Below are 18,077 nucleotides of genomic sequence, written 5' to 3' on the forward strand. Positions count from 1 at the left end.
GTTCACTCTTGCCTCCTGGAGCAAAGCCTGGTCTTTACAGGTGAGAATCCAGAAACCCAGAAGGATTCCCGCAGCTGGTTAATTATATAGTCAATAGGATGCAATCCCCAGGTCGCTCTGGGGTGGGGCAGGCTGCAGAGTTCACAAAGTCCATTCTGCATGAAATCCTGAAAAAAGCACCAAGAAATGGGCCAGGCCAGCATCTGGTCACATGTCACTGACAGGGCAGGCACGTGAGGTCTGAGCAGAGAAACCACTTGCTTCCAATCACTCAGCTGAAAGGTGCCAGAGCCTGAGCTAATGCCAAATAATGTGCTCCCACCACCTACAACAGCCCCCACCCCCCACAACAGCCCCCACCCCCCAGAGGAGGCAAGACACACCTTTCCTCTAAAAGAAGAAATGGGAGTACACCCCACAACAAAGGATGGGGACCCAAGACCCTCGAGACCAGGCGTCAAAACTAGTGGTCCACTAGCCCGCCTGGCCTATGGAGGCATCTCCTCTGGCCTGCACAGTGTCAGGTTTGTTGGCTGCTTACTCAGCTGTATGTGTTTAAATAGTGGGAAAATGTGCACTATAATCCAAAATGGACATTGTGAAATTCTGACGACACAGAGCCCAGGTTCACCTCTTATAAGAATCAGCTCTGGTTGTGAAGGGGGGAACGTGGGGTCCAGGGGTCATCCATGTGGCCACATGCCCAGCCTGTGGACTCACGTGACAGACACTGGACCTGGGTCTTCAGTGCCCACCGCCCCCCATCAGCCTGCAGCCAGGCCAGCCTGCACCATATGGGTTTGGATGGCTGCAAAAAACTGGAGATCCCTGAACCAGGGCAGTTCACTGTCAAGGTTTTCATGGGATACGAGACAAGGGAGAAGAGCTGAGCCAAGTCACCAGGAAAAGGATGCATTTGTTCAAGCACCGGAAAAGAAACCCCAGAATACATGCCCCTGACTTTGCTGTCACAGGAAGGTGGCCTTTGGTTGGTGATTGTTGCTGACTTCTGGAAAACTCTGCCTTTGTTAAAAAAAAAAAAAATCCCATTTTCTGTCCCCTCATGGATTAGCGCTCCCTGCTGCACAAGGCCAAGGATGTGTCTGAAGGAGGCCGAGGGCCCAGCTGGCAAAACCCTGCTTTAGCATGATTTCAAATTGCCGAGTCAACACAATGCCACTCTTCTGTTTAAATTATTGGACAATTAGGACTTCGTGGGGTGTGAGTCTAGCCCTGTATGCAGCCATGTTTGTTGTTATTAAATGGCAACATCCAGAAGTAGACCGGGGCAGAGCTTCAGGGCAATCAAATTTCTGCAAGGAATTTAAACACTGACACCCTCTTTGCTGAAGACAAAAGGTTTGCCGGTAATTCATCAGACCTTTAAGACCACAGTCGCGCACGCACGTGCACATGGGTGCGCGCACGCGCACGCACACACACACACACACACACATCTATATATTTGAGAGTCAGCCCTGAGAGGAAACAGCCCCATCCTCTAGTGTTCTGCTGTCGCCTTGCAGCCTGAAGGTAGAAATAATGAGCCTGCAGAAGGGAGTCGCAGATTTTATCTCAGAGACACGGACCCACATGACTCCGTTAGCATCGTTCCAAAAAAAATTATCCTTCCCTCTGTGGGGATGGGAGGGAGTTGCAGGGAGACAGGAGGCACAGAGATGTTCAGTTTCCATTTGGAACCAGATCACTGCCCACCATCAAGGACACGTGTGCCCTGATGCCCTCATCCCACAAAAGCCAGGCCTTGTCTATTTCTGTGCTACTTGCCTGCAACAGAACAAGAGCTTCTCCAAACTAGGAGCACTGCCTCCCACTCCCTGCTCTAACCAGAAGCCATAACCCCATTCAGCCCACATCAGTCCAGGAAGCCCATCCTCTCAGTTTATCATTCACCCGATTTCCCTTCTGGGATCCTCTTCTTGAGGACGATCAAAGCCATGTGTCCTCCACAGAGATCTGACTTTCCAGAGAAAACCATCCTTTCCAGTTCTGAACAAGGGAAGGAGAGGGAGATGAAGTGGGGAGGGGGATGCTGGAGGGGAAGGGGGGGTTACACCCACATATACACACACATGCACGCACGCACGCACACACAGGGCATCACCGGGGACTCCAGGAAAAAACACCTCCTTCAACAATGTAAAGACACACTAAATCTGAGATGAGATCTGGACTTTCACTCTTTGAGAGCCAGAAGCTTTTTAATCCAGAAATGCTGCTGATGGACGTGGTTATGATTCCTAAGCTTAACCACTTACTTTCTGTGGGACCTTGTACACATTTAAATAACTTGACTGAATAACTCTGAGGGGCTAGATTTCTTCATCGCCAAAATGAAGATATTAGTTTCTACTTTGCAAAATTGTCTTGTAAATTAAGTGCAGAAAGCAAATGTGCACCTCAAATAGTGCCTGGTGCATACAAGAAGCTCAATAAATGTGGCCTAATCATAATCATAGAAATAACAATAATATTTGAATAAACCCTATAAATGCACAGTCGGGAATGCCACATGCAGAGGTAGCCCTTAACTGTGTAAGGCTTACAGATGAGGTCCATCCTGCATTCCAACATATTTCCAAAGGAAAGTTTTCTCAGACTATGTTCCTCTCCCAGGACAGTTTGGGGGAGCCTCCCACTGCTAGACCAGGCTTCGTTCACAACTGAACTTGAGCTTGAGGACCCTGCGTCAGAGCTCTGTGCGGGACGGACTAGGAGACACGTCTTAGATAGCTCACCAAGACAAGAGAACTCCTCACTCAAGGGAGAGTCTTGGTATATTAGAAAGTGCTGGAAATCACAGAGTAAATTTACTACCTCTTCCTGGATGGTTAGTAATTTAAAATTTAAATTTTAAAATTACAACAAAGAGGGATATAAATAAAGTAAAAGGAAGGGAAAAAGCATAAGATTTTTAACTTAAAATATATAACTTCAAGAGAAATTCAGGCGTATAGGAGGCTGGTATTTCAGGGTCTTGGGTTGGGAGCAGGGAGTAAGCAGTCTCTCTGCTTTGCCCTTAGAGTGGTTGAGAAACACCAAGTCCCCACTTAACCGCAGGACAACAGGTAGAGTGGATATTATTATTGCCATTTCATTGGTGAAGAATCAGGCACAATTAATCTGCAGTGACAGAAAACAGATCGGTGGTTTCCTAGGGCCAGGATCAGAGGAACTGACCACAGAGGAACATGAAGGAATATCTTAGAGCGACAAATATTCTATCTTGATAGCAGTGGTGGTTACATGGCTGCACACGTTTATCAAAAAACCAAACTGGACACTTAAAATAGGTATAGTTTACTGTACGTATAGCAAAACAGAATTGATTTTTTTTTAAGGCTTCAGTTTTTAATTGAGAGTTTAATTGAGAGTTTAAAGGAGGCTGTTGACTCTGAATCCAATTGCAGGGAAAAACAATAGACCCTATTAGGCAGTAGAAGAACACTGTGGGGATGAGAAGGTTACAGATAAACGGCAGGGGGTGGGTAGGTGGCATCAGTGCTGAGCCATAATTAGCAACTTAGATACACGGAGAGAGTGCAGAGGAATGGCACATCTAGGGAAGGAGAAAGGAGAAGGACGCAAGAGGAGGAAAGAGGGTGAGGCACTGGCCCCAGGACCAGAAGCTGGGGGAATGGGGCGAGCCGGGGGCAAGGTGAGGAGGTTCAGGACAGGTGAGAAGTACAGTATCTGCACACAGAGGCATTTTCAGACGCAGCCTCTTGTTCTCCAAGCCATGCGGGTCACATGCTGTAAATTTCACCACCCCAGGCCAGTTCCAGCTGCTTCCCTTAGTGCTGCAAAACTCTAGCAGAGGTTTCAGAGAGCTAAATATGCAAGCTGTCTCTCTTCCTTTGGCTCCGTGGGGGCCATTCTCCCTGGTTCCCTCCACAGAGATATTCTACTGCCAAGTGTCTCTGCACCAGGGAGTTCCATACTCAAAAAGACGGACTTATTTTTAGCTCTTGAGAAATCCCCTAGGTTTTTCAGTACAAAGGAAAGATGAGTGATTAGGCTTCTTTTGGTTTCAGGGATTGGGGCAGCGGGAGGAAAAGAAAAAAAGAAAACCAACCTGAAGTTTGTTGCAATGTCACTCTTCATTTTTCAGTGTTAATTTGGAAATTGGCTTCAACTCGCTGTGAACCTTTGCACAGAAATATATTACATTGAACACCAAAGTGTTTTAAAAAATACCGGTGCACTCTGGTAACCAACTGTCACTCTTTGTGGCACATAGCAATTTAAAATTATTGGAGCTCTTAAATTAAGTGCTTAAATTTGAAGGTGATCACCACTTTGAGCATGTGGATTGCACAGCTATCTCAAGCATAACAGTGCTTCAATTTTCTTTAAGCAGGTCATTTTGGAGAGCGATAAGGGAGTCTGATTGCCCAGCATGCATTGATTTAAAACTACTGGAGTTGTCAATTCATTTCTACAAGCACTCCTGTTTGGGTGCTCTTGCTCTGACGGCTTAAATTGGGCCAAATTAGCCTATACTGCACATGCCCAAAACGCTAATGTATTTTGGTAATCTAACCTTTTGGGGGGCAAAATTAACAATCATTTCAGCAAGGGCAAAAACAGCACTCGAGCAGGTGTATTTGCCTTTCAAAAACACAAGGTCATCTAAGTGGGATTTTCTGTGTGTCTAATGTCAAAAAGATACAAAGGGAATATATGCATTGGGTTTTCAGAGACATTTGGCCCAACATAGTGTATTTCTCAAAAACAATATGAAGTTTATCAGAATGTAATGCCTGTTGTCGAACTCTGTGCCCTTGCTAGAACACACAACTTAACATTTCATTGCATCTGAAATAGTAAGGCACAAGTTTTAGCCACCTAACTGTACACACGGTATAAAAAATCTTTTCTCAAATTAAATATGCCCTCCTCCAGTTACAAGAAAAAGAAAAAAAAAAGAAAAAAAATTAACTAAAGAGTGTTAAAAAGAAAAACAGCCAATGGACAAGATGTCTCACATAACAGATCTCAAAATATCTCATTATCAGGTAGTCTGAGAAAAAGATTTGCTCTTTAAAAAAGTGAGAAAATGATGACTCAATTACACCAAAAACAGTAATAATAGCTAACATGTATTGAATACCATGCCTTTTTTATTTTTATTTTTTAAATTTTATTTATTTTATTGAAGTAGAGTTGATTTACAATGCTGTGCCGATCTCTGCTGTACAGCAAAGTGACTCAGTTATACACATACAGACATTCTTTTTTAAATATTTTTTTCCATTATGGTTTATCACAGGATATTGCATATAGTTCCCTGTGCTATACAGTAGGATCTTGTTGTTTATCCATCCTATATAGTTTGCCTCTGCTAATACCAAACTCCCAGTCCTTTTCTCCCCCACCTCCCCTCCTCCTTGGCAACCACAAGTCTTTGAACACTATATCTTTATCTCCTGTCATCCTCACAACCCCTGGAGGTAACTATTACAGACCCTTCCTCTTTTACTGTCATATGGAACTTGTTTCTCATTTATTAGGAATAGATTCTCATATCTATAAAAAAAAATTTGAGGGGTCATCAGAGTAAGATAACACACAACACACACACACATTCTCAAAGGGTTTCTTTGTAGCTCTAATGAGGTATAACACACATACCATAAAATTCAGCCATCATCAGTACACAATTCAAATGGCATGTTGTAAATTTATGGTTATGTCATCATCTCCACAATCCAATATTAGAACCTTTCCATCGCCCCCAAAAGTTCCCTTGTGACCACCTGGTCTTCAGTCAATCCCCACTGCTACCTCAAGGCCCAAGCCACCTCTAATCTGGGAATTTCATAGAAAGGGGATCATACACTACGTGGTCTTCCATGCCTGTCTTCTTTCACATAGCATAGTTTTTTTGAGGTCCATGTTGTAACATATATCAGAAGGTTTTTTTCCTTTTTATTGCTTAATAATATTCCATTGTATGGTTATACACAATTGATAAACATCTGGTTTGTCACCAATTTTGTACTATAATGAATAAAGCTGCTGTGACCACTTGTGTATATGTCTTTGCATGGATGTATGTCGTCAATTATTTCCTAGGTAAAAACCTAGGTGAACTGGTGATTCGTAAGATGTCTCTGTTTAACGTTGTAAGAAACTGCCAATCTATTTTCCAAAGCAGCTGTCCCATTCTACATATTTACCTTTGCACCAGCAATGAATAAAATCCCGTTTTAGTAGGAGGAAAGGGAGGCCCAGCATAGGTATTTCCCAAGACTGCACAAATAGTAACTGCAAAGAGGTGTCTGTAGCTGAATTCCTGACTCTTGGATATCGAGGTTTCTTAACTTCTCAACGTTGCATAGATTATTTGAGGTTAAACAATTGTCCTTGCTGTAGGACTTAAGAAGATGTAAGACTCTGGTAGTTATAAGGAACTTCCAAGAGGAGTTAACGGCATGTAGTGTTTTACCACACAGTTTGCCCATTGGACCCTTTCTCATCAAACTACATGTGTTCTGTTGAGCTCCCTAGAAGCAGAGCCTGAGACAGGGATGGGTGGGGATGATTTGTTGAAGAAACAAATGTGTAGTGGAATGAGAGAAGCAGGCTAGAAAGGAGAAAGGGACTCAAGGATGGGGTTTCAGGTAGAGTCCATCTTTGGCCTTACTGGGGCCAAGAAGAAGCTCTGGAACATAAATACAGAGTTCACCTTTGCCTCGATTGGGGCTAAGGGCAAGCTCTGGAATATAAACTACGGAACAGAGTGATCTTGCCCAGGGCTCCTCAAGTCAGCAGGTCACTGGCTGTGGGCTGCCACTGCTCCTTGGTGGGGGGACAGCAGGGGCTATGACCTTTTGTCCTTGGTGCCTCCCAGTGGTAGAGAGCAATGGTCCAGAGCAGGGGCTCTTGGGAGGCATCAGCAGCTGGCTCGCTACATGCCCTGTCCTGGCAATGGGACCTGAGAGAGCACCCTCTCTTTCTCACCTCTGGGGCTTTGCACTTGCTCTTCTAACTTGAGAATCTTACCCCAACCCAAACACAAACATATTGGCTTTTTCCCACCCCTCGGATCTTAGTTCAAAGGTCAATATGAAAAAACTGAGGGACTTCCCTGGTGGTCAGTAGTAAAGAATCTGCCTTGTGATGCAGGGGATGCGGGTTCAATCCCTGGTCGGGGAACTAAGATCCCACATGCCGAGGGGCAGCTAAGCCTGCACGCCACAACTACTGAGCTCACGTGCCACAAACTACAGAGCCCATGCACTCTGGAACCTGTGCGCCACAACTACAGAGCCCACGCACCCTGGAACCTGCGCGCCACAACTAGAGAAGAGGAAACGCACATGCCACAACTAGAAAGAAGCCCGAGCTTTGCAACAAAAGATCCTGCATGCCTCAATGAAGATCCCACATGCCTCAATGAAGATCCCACATGCCAGAACTAAGACCCGACACAGCCAAAAATAAATAAAATAAATAAATAATAAATAAATCTTCAAAAAAAAAACTGAAAGAGAAAGGGACAGTGCTGGTCATCAAAACTGGCTATACATCCTCTGCACGATCCATGGCCGCTCTGAGCTTTTACACCCCCATCATCACTTGACAAGGAAAACAACAGAGCATGTCAGGGAGGAGGCACTTCCTTCCATTTTGCATCACTTTTCCCAGAATCACAGGCCTCCTGAGTATATATATATATATATATATATATCACTCAGTACAGGACAACTTATCCTGCAGTATCAAATAGCCCCCAAATCTCAGTGGCTTAAAATAAAGACTAGTTATTTCTTGCTTATACTACACATCCACTGTGGATCAGCAAAGACAGGGGGATGGAGGCACTGTGCTCTCAAAGACATTCAGAGGCCCCCTGGTGGATAGGCCATCAGTCTGAACGTTGCTAATCACTAACTGCCACACCAGAGGCAGAGTGTTGCAGAGGCTTTAGCATCAGCAAATAAATGGGTCAGCCTGGAAGCAGCACATGCCACTCCGGATCAGGACTCATTGTTACAATGGCTCACAGGGTCTGAGAAGTGCTATCTCCCATGAGCTCAGAGGAGAGACCAGTGGAGGAACATGTGGCCTTCCTTTAAGGTTTGACTTCATCTGACGATGAACAGTACGGCTCTGCTTGCTGTTCACAGTCAATAAAGTAACTCCCTTTCTGATGGCCTCCCATGTTAAACTGGGTTTGGAAAGAACAGAACTTTCAGTGGTGTAGAGATAAAGGGCAATTAAAGGGGCCATGAGCAGTGGTTAATGAGCTAGCAAGCCCTGCCAAGAGAACACTAACTTAATCCCAAGTCACCAGCCAAGGAAGTTCTGCAGTATTTTAAAATGTTCAGAGCTTTTCTACTTTCACTTTGAGGAAGAGAAAGTTGGCTTGCTTCTACGTCTAAGGTCAATAAAGGTCAAGAAGCCATAAAACTTATTTGAAGACCAAGCCAGGACAGTGATCTGACAGGGTTATGGAACACAAAGCCTTAATTAAAGTTCCCATGTAAAGAGAAAGAATTTAACTACTTGCTTATATTACTCTCTGTGTAAAGAAAGTCTTTTAGACTTCTGTATCACAAAAAGTCTTTGCAATTAACTTAAAATAAGTCATCTTTTTAAAGGTACTCTCACACAACAGGCGATTAGGAAAGACTTCTTTTGCTATTCATCATGTGTGTAGCCGCTGCAGTGTACTTTAGAGCTTTCCTCTTGAAATTAGCTAAATTTAGGATCCTTCCCCACTTGCCTGTGAGTTGCCTAGAAAGACAAGAAATTATAAATATTATGCGGAAAAGAGGGATGTAAGAGATCATGATCTATGGACACAGAATTGAGGCCATGTAAGGGTCAGTCATGCAAAAGTGTTCCCAAGGTTTAAATTAAGAGGAATCACCTCAATCGAAAAATGGGCAGAAGACCTAAATAGACATTTCTCCAAAGAAGACATACAGATGGCCAGTAGGCACATGAAAAGATGTTCAACATCACTAATTATTAGAGGAATGCAAATCAAAAATACAATGAGGTACCACCTCACACTGGTCAGAATGGCCATCATTTAAAAGTCTACAAACAACAAATGCTGGAGAGGGTGTGGAGAAAAGGGAACCCTCCTACACTGTTGATGGGAATGTAAATTTGTGCAGCCACTATGGAGGTTCCTCAGAAAACTAAAAATAGAGTTGTCATATGATCCAGCAATCCCTCTCCTGAGCATATACCCAGACCAAACTATAATTTGAAAAGATACATGTATCCCTTTGTTCATAGCAGCACTATTTACAATAGCCAAGGCAGGGAAACAACCTAAATGTCCATCAGTGGATGAATGGATAAAGAAGATGTGGTGTATATATATAATGGAATATTACTCAGTCATCAAAAAGAATGAAATAATGTTATTTGCAGCAACATGGATGGACCTAGAGATTATCATGCTAAGAGAAGTAAGTCAGAACAAGAAAGGCAAATGCAATATATCACTTATATGTGGAATCTAAAATATACAAATGAACATATCTATGAAATAAAAACAGACTCACAGATATGGAGAACAGTCTTGTGGTTGCCAAGGGGGAGGCAGAGTAGGGGAATGAAGGAATGGGAGTTTGGGATTAGCAGAGGCAAACTATATAGGATGGATAAACAACAAGGTCCTACTGTATAGCACAGGAAACTATATGCAATATTCTGTGACAAACCATAATGGAAAAAACATAAGAATATATATATACATATGTATGTATGTATAACTGAGTCACTTTGTTGTACAGCAGAAAGTAACACACTGTAAATCAACTATATTTCAATAAAATTTCAAAAATTAATTAACTAAGAGGGATCACAGAAAATTGCCCATTTGTTTCCACAGATACAGGAGGAATTCAAGAATTTTGATGATCTACCCAAAAGTCAAATCTCAGAATGTCTAATTTTGCTTATATTTGCACTTATACTTGCTCTGCAGTGAAAGTGAGTGAACATCTGAAGTAGGAAATAACCCCCTAAGTCACTTGAGCCGCTGACCACTTCTCATCAGTTCTTTGGCTGTGCACATCTAATTCAACAACATGAAAGAAATGTCACTTGCCCAGGCTGAAGAAGAAGGCCATGGTTGGGGCTCTCCGTGCTTGTGGAGGCCATTTGGTCATGTCTCTTAGAGCATTAATAGGCTCTAATACTATGCTGTTTGACTGAGGTGTCTGTCCCTTCAGGCTTTCTACTCTGGCCTCCTTACTTTTCCTCAAATGTGCCACAGCCACCGAGGCCTGCATTACATCACCTATAAAATGAAGGTTTTGACTCTTGAAAAATTAGAACGTCTGGAAATGAGCCCCCAGGCCCCTGAGGCCACCAAGGTTGGCGTTGAGCAGCAGTTGCACTTTACCGTGGCATGAGTGCTCTGGTCTGTCGCAGGGCCAGTGGGGGAGTGCTGGAGGAAAAGGGGCCCTGATTCGTTATTTGCCAATTTCAGTGGTATAAATACCCTGCCATGTTGATTTCAAGTGACCACTAGCACGTCCGCCAACTTACACATTTCCTGTAATTAAACAATCGGCTTTCATAAGCTGGTACAAGCACGTGGGACCACATTTCCAGAATTCCCTAGACACTGCCTGACACTCCAGCCCACGCAAGGTGGTTGCCTGAGTTAAAATCAGACCTGCTTCACACACTACTTGACCCATCTGGGCTCTGCAGGCATCCACACCAGCCATTACAGGAGGAGATGACCCTGGATCTTTCCAGCTGCAGCTCTAGATGATTCCATGGCTTATAGGGGGACTTCTCAGAGGACACTTCCTATACTAACACCAGCATAGGTTGATATCACCTCAATAATTTTGGATCTAGAAAGGGCTGCTAGAAGATTGAAATTCTTATCTGGATTCAGATTTGACTTTGCAGTCTCCACTACCTTATCCTTGAATTATCATAACAGCTTCTTGGCTAGTCTCTGCCACTCCATTCTCTCCTTACTTCAATGCTTTCTGTAGCTGGGCAGCCACTAGAATAACTGTCCTCCAACAGCTGTAAGAATGAAGTCCCCCATCACCGTTTTCATCTGTCACTTCCTCACTAGGTAAGCCTCTGAAGCTTCCCGTGGCTTTTCCTATCTAATCAAAGCCCTCAGCTTGGCATTCAAACCTGTCTGACCATAAGCAAGAGCGATAATCCTGAGCTTTTGTGGCCTCTCATAACACCAGCCAAGGTCTCTGAAATCCCTCCAGACCCTCCACACTGTGTCTCAATTTCCTTATTCACAGAAGACAGCATCAACTCTCACTCCCATCTTTCATCAGACCTGCTAGAATACAGAGCATCTAGTAAGCATGCTGTCTGCATACTAAGTCCCAGGGACACTCCGCCTACTCCTTTCACACACACGTCCTTAATAAATCACACACTCCTTGTGAAAACAGAGAACATGGAAAGGATACACATTTCATTGTCACACTTTCAGAGCCCCCAGAGAACAAGTCTTCAGCCCCCTTGGCATTTGCAGAAAGCACTCTCCCCTCCTTCTGCTTGTAGAAGGATGGTGGTCAGAGACTGTCCTGCAAGTTGGGTCCCTTTGTGTGTCCTATCTGTCATGAGCCTCATTCATCTACAGCAGAAATCTACTCACTATACATTTTATTAACTTTTCTCTGTTTCCAGTCTCACTTTTCTCACTTTCTCCCTTGTGTTTCCTTGTTGTCTGAACCCACATCTTGGGCTCTGCTTTTGGATAAACCAGAATGGAGGCCTGGGATCTGTGAGGGAAGAGCAGGCACGTGTGCTCAGGTGTCCAGTCTCTCTGGGGCACGTCTGCAGGGTCCTGGGCAGCCACCTGTCATGGGGTCATGGAGTCTGATTCCCACCCACGCTCAGTCTCCCTTGTTATAGACCAGTGGTGCCCCACTAGGGCCAATTTTCAGGCCCCCAGACATTTGGTAATATCCGAAGACAGTGTTGTTTGGCACAACGGGGGATGAGCATAACTACTGGCCTCTAGTGGGTGGAGGTCAGGGAGGCTGCAAAACCTCCTGCAATGTACAGGACAGCTTCCTACAACAAAGACTTATCTGGGCCAAAATGTCAATGTTGAAGTTGAGAAATCTTGTCATAAAGGAAGCATGAGAGCAACTCAGTCCCTGGGGAGCAATCAGACCATTTGGGTATCAGGCTAGATGTGGGACTCAGCTACTTACAGGAGGTATCTGGGGAGACCATCTGGCCGGCACTGGAGGCCTGGGGCCCATGGAGAAGAGAGGGGGCCAGATTCCTACCGGAAGCTGAGTTGGGTTGGCCCCCGGCTGGGATAGGACAGATTCTGGTCTAGCTGCTCATCCAGGCAACACAGAGCAAAGCAAAGGGGTTATTTTTCACTCTTGCACCACAAAAAGGAGGCATCAGCTTGCCCTCTATCCTTTCCTTCTAAAAGGAATATTCTTAAGAACATTCTCTAGACCTGCAAACAATTGCATGAACATAAAAATACAAAGCCCTCTATAAATGAATAAGTCTTATCCAAAGAGGAAACCCCCAGTGTCCCTCGCACTGCTCCTCATCTCCACACACATAACAAACTGCGAGGTACGAGGGAAAGCCAGACAGGGGTTTAGCCACTGCCACCTTGGCTTATCCAAAATGAGTAGGATTGGCTCAAAATTTTCTGGCACAAAAAACATTTTCCTTAAAGGTTCTAACTCTCAAAGATATCACTGTGAGTTTCCTCAGAAGCACAGAACAGGATCCATGGTGGGATTAAAATCACTGGCATCCCAAGTGAGAAGGCATCAGACAGGACAATGATCCAGGTGAGCTACCTGCCCAGAGAGACCAGGACGTAGAGGTGCTGCCTGGACCCCACTGCACCTGGAAGAGTGCTGCTCAGGAATTCCAGCCAAAGACAACAGGCAGGAATCAGTCACCACTGAGTGAGCACCTGTCTCCCTGAACAGCTCCCTGGGCTGCATAATTAATCAGCCCCACTCCTGTAGGTGGCCTCCTGCCAAGGTACGGAGATGGCTACCCAATCCTAGCTCAATTTCGGTCTCATATTAAAGCCTCATGTGCTCTGGAGCATCTTTGCAAATCAATGATGGTTTCTTTCTGGGAAAATAGAGAAGCAGAGAAGGGTAGCAGCCCGCTGATTAACAGAAATCCACAAACCTGGCAGCCAGCTCCAGCCCAGAAAACAAAAGGGTCTTTGGTTCACCTGTCAAGACTGTGCCCTTCCTCAGCTTCTTCCCTGGAAGCTTATCTGATTCCTTGAGCCAGGTGTGATGGAGCGAAGAGCACTGACATCATCACCCAGGGTAAGCAGCTGGCTGGCTGGCTTGGAAGCCGCCAGGGAAACTGGCATAAGATGCTGCTCTCAGCAGTGGCTGCGGCTGCCTGGGAGACAGTGGATTTCTCTCCTTCAAACTGGCAGCTCAGAGAAAAAAGGAAGGAAATTAGGGGCCAGGGCTGTTCCTTGGGAGTGTCTGTGTTTACCTCTTGCCCTTGCTTCTACTTTCCAAAAGGTCCTTCCAAGAAATAAAAGAATCTTTCAAAGCTATGGGGAGGCATTAGCCAGACTTAATCAGGCAGAATCTTTAGTTATTATTTATTTATTCTCTTCCACTCATTTTTGGGGTTTTTTCTTCCAGTAATATTGAGATATAATTGATATACAGCATATAATTGACATACAATACAAGTTTAAGGTGTACAGCATAATGATTTGACATGTATTTCATGAAACGATTATCACAATAAGCTCAGTGAATATCCATCACCTCATATAGATACAAAATTAAAGAAAAAATATTTTTCCTTGTGATATTTAAGTCTTTTAACACCTTTCATATATAACATACAGCAGTGTTGGTTATAATGTTGTATATTACATCCCTAGTACTCATTTTTGTTATAACTGGAGGTTTGCACGTTTTGGCTACTTTCATCCAATTGTTCCCACCCCCAACTCTGATAACCACAAATCTAATCTCTTTTTCTATGAGTTTGTTTGTTTTTTATTGAAGTATAATCAACCTACAACACTATGTTAGTTCCTGGTATGCAGCATAGTGATTTGATATTTCTATACACTTCAAAAGGATCACCACCTAATTATCATCAGTCACCATTTCTAATTTGATTGTCATCCTTCTGATAGGTGTGAGGTGATATCTAATTGTGATTTTGATTTGCATTTCACTGATGATTAGTGATGCTGAGCATCTTTTCATGTGCCTAGTGGTCATCTGTATGTTTGCATTGGAAAAATGTCTTTTCAGGACCTATTCCCATTTTTTAATTTGTTTTTGTTTTTTTGTTGTTGAGTTGTATGAGTCCGTTGCATATTTTGGATATTAACCGCTTATTGGATATATCATTTGCAAATATCATCTCCCATTCAGGTGGCCTTTTTGTTTGGTTGATAGTTTCTTTCACTGTGCAAAAGCTTTTTAGTTTGATGTAGTTCCATTTGTTTATTTTACTTTTGTTTCCCTTGCCTGAGGAGGCATATCCAAAAAATATATATATATTGCTAACACATATGTGAAACAGTGTACTGCCTAGGTTTTCTTCTGGAGTTTTTATGGTTTCAGGTCTTACATTTAAGTCTTTCATCCATTTTGAATTTATTTTTGTATATGGTGTGAGAAAGTAGTCCAGTTTGATTCTTTTCTATGAAGATGTCCAGTTTGCCCAACACCATTTATTGAAGAGACTCTCTTTTCCTCATTGTATTGGGTTGGCCAAAAACTTTGTTCAGGGTTTTCCTTACAATGTTACAAAATTTGGGGCCAACCCAATATATTCTTGCCCCCTTTGTCATAGATTAAGTGAACATAGACCTACATTTCCAAATATAGGTCTTTTACCTCCTTAGTTAGACTTATTCCTAGGTATTTTAATCCTTTTGATGTGATTGTCAATGGGATTGTTTTCTTAATATCTCTTTCTGATAGTTCATTGTTAGTGTATAGAAATGCAAAAGGTTTCTGTATATTAATTTTGTATCCTGCAACCTTATAAAATTCATTGATGACTTCTAATAATTTTTTGGTGGTATCTTTAGGATCTTCTATATATAGTATCATGTCCTCTGCAGTGACAATTTTAATTATTCCTTTCCAGTTTGGAGTTCTTTTATTTTGTTTTCTTGTCTGAGTGCTATGGCTAGGATTTCCAATACTGTGTTGAATAAAAGTAGAGATAGTGGGCATTTTTATCTTGTTCCTGATCTTAGAGGAAATGATTTCAGCTTTTCATCTTTGAGTATGATATTAACTGAGAGCTTGCCATATATGGTCTTTATTATGTAGTAGAGGTATATTCCCTTTATACCCACTTTGCAGAGAGTTTTTATTATAAATGGATGTTGAACTTTGCCAAAAGCCTTTTCTGCATCTATTGAGATCATCTTATGATTTTTATTCTTCTATTTGTCAATATGGTGCATCACATTTATTGATTTGTAAATATTGAACAATCCTTGCAACCCTGGGATAAATCCCACTTGACCATGGTATATGATTCTTTTAATGCATTGTTGAATTTGGTTTGCTAATATTTTGCTGAGGATTTTGCATCTATGTTCATCAACAATATTGGCCTGTAATTTTCTTTTTTTGTAATATATTTGTCTGGTCTGTGTATCATGGAATGAATTAGGAGGCATTCATTCCTCTGCAATTTTTGGAATAGTTTAAAAAGGATAGATGTTAACTATTCTCTACATGTTTCATATAATTCACCTGTGAAGCTGTCTTGTCCTGGACTTTTGTTAGCTGGAAGGTTTTGTTTAGTTTTTGTTTTCTTTTACTTCTGATTCAGTTTCATTACTGGTAATTGGTCTATTGAAATTTTCTATTTCTTCCTGGTTCAGTATTGGGAGATTGTACATTTCTAAGAACTTGTCCATTTCTTTTAGGTTTTCCACTTTATTGGCCTATGTATGTTCATAGCAATCTCTTATGATCCTTTGTATTTCTGTGGTATTGATTGGTGTTGATTTTCCTTTTTAATTTCTGATTTCATTTATTTAGGTCCTCTCTCTTTTTTTCTTCATGAATCTGGCTAATGGTCTATCAGTTTTGTTTATCTTTTCAAAGAATGAGCTCTTAGCTTCATTGATCTTTTCTATTGTTATTTAAGTCTCTATTTCATTTATTTCTCCCTGATCTTTATGATTTCTTTCCTTCTACTAACTTTGCATTTTGTTTGTTCTTTTTCCAGTTTCTTTAAGTGTAAGGTTAGATTTGGGGGGTTTTTTTTGTTTGTTTGTTTCCTGAGGTAAGCTTGTATCACTATAAATTTCCCTCTTAGAACTGCTTTTGCTGAGTCCCATAGATTTTGGATCATTACATTTTCATATGTATTTTGTTTTGTATTCGTTTGTCTCCAGGTATTTTTTTTTATTTCTTCTTTGATTTTTTTCAGTGACCCATTGGCTGTTTATTAGCACATTATTTAGTCTCCATGTGTTTGTGTTTTTGCAGTTTTTTTTCTGGTAATTGATTTCCAGTCTCATAGCATTGCAGTCAGAAAAGATGCTTGATATGATTTCAGTCTTCTTAAACTTACTAAGACTTGTTTTGTGGCAAAGCATGTGATCTATCCTGGAGAATTTTCCATGTGCACTTGAAAAGATTGTGTATTCTGATGCTTTGGGACGGAATGTTATATATATATCCATCTGACCTACTGTGTCACTAAGGCCAGTGTTTCCTTATTGATATTCTGTCTGGATGATCTGTCCATTGATGTAACTGGGTAGAGTCCACAGCTATGATTGTGTTGCTGTCAGTTTCTCTCTTTATGTTTGTTAATATTTGTTCTGTGTATTTAGGGGCTCTCATGTTTGGTGCAAATGTATTTACAACTGTCATATCTTCTTCTTGGATTGATCCTTTGATCATTATGTAACATCCTTCTTTGTCTCTGGTTAGAGTCTTTGTTTAAAGTCTATTTTTTCTAAGTATTCCAACCTAGGCTTTCTTTTCATTTCCATTTGCATGGAATAACTTTTTCCATCCCCTCACTTTCAGTCTGTGTATGTCTTTAGATTTGAAGTAAGTCTCCTGTAGACAGCGTACATGTGGGTCTTGCATTTGAGTCTATTCAGCCACTCTGTGTCTTTTGATTTGAACATTTAATCTATCTATATTTACAGTAATTATTAATAGGTAAGTAATTACTGCCCTTCTGTGAAATTGTTTTGTGGTTGTTTTTATAATTCTTTTTTTGTTCCTCTGTTCCTTTTTTATTCTTTGCTCTCTTCCCTTTTGATATGATGACTATCTTTAGTGTTATGTTTGGATACCTATCTCGTGTGTGTGTGTGTGTGTGTATGTGTGTGTATCTATTATAGATTTTTGGTTTGTGGTTACTATGAGGTTTATATATAGCAATATATATATATGATTATATATACACATATATATGATTATTTTAAACTGACGATCTCTTAAGTTCAAAGGCATTCTAACAACCCCGCATTTTTACTCCCTCCCACATGTTTAATTTTTTGCATCATATTTATTTACATCTCTTTGTTTTGTGTAGCCCTTAAGTTCTTAGTGTGGGCACAGATGATTTTACCACTTTTGTCATTTAACCTTACCAGCTTTATAAGTGGTTGACCTACTACCTTTGCTGTGTATTTGCCTTTACCGATGAGATTTTTCTTTTCATAATGTTCACATTTCTAGGTGTGTCTTTTCTTTTCTGCTTAGAGAAGTCCCTTTAACATTTCTTGTAGAGCCAGCTTTGTGGTGCTGAACTCTTTTAGCTTTTGTTTATCTGTGAAACCCTTTATGTCTCCTTCAAATCTGAATGAGAGCATTGCTGAGTAGGATATTCTTGGTTGTTGGTTTTTCCCTTTCATCACTTTATATATATCATGCCTTCTGGCCTCTAGAGTTTCTGCTAAAAAGTCAGTTGCTAGCTTTATTGTAGTTCTTGTGGCTTCTTACTTGCTGTTTTTAACATTCTCTCTTTATCTTTAATTTTGCCATTTTAATTACACTGTGTCTTGGTGTGGACCTCTTTTGGTTGATCTTGTTTGGGACTCTCTGTGCTTCCTGGAC

The sequence above is a fragment of the Hyperoodon ampullatus genome, assembly GCF_949752795.1.
Source record: "Hyperoodon ampullatus genome assembly, chromosome: 10".
In the NCBI taxonomy this organism is placed as follows: domain Eukaryota; kingdom Metazoa; phylum Chordata; class Mammalia; order Artiodactyla; family Ziphiidae; genus Hyperoodon; species Hyperoodon ampullatus.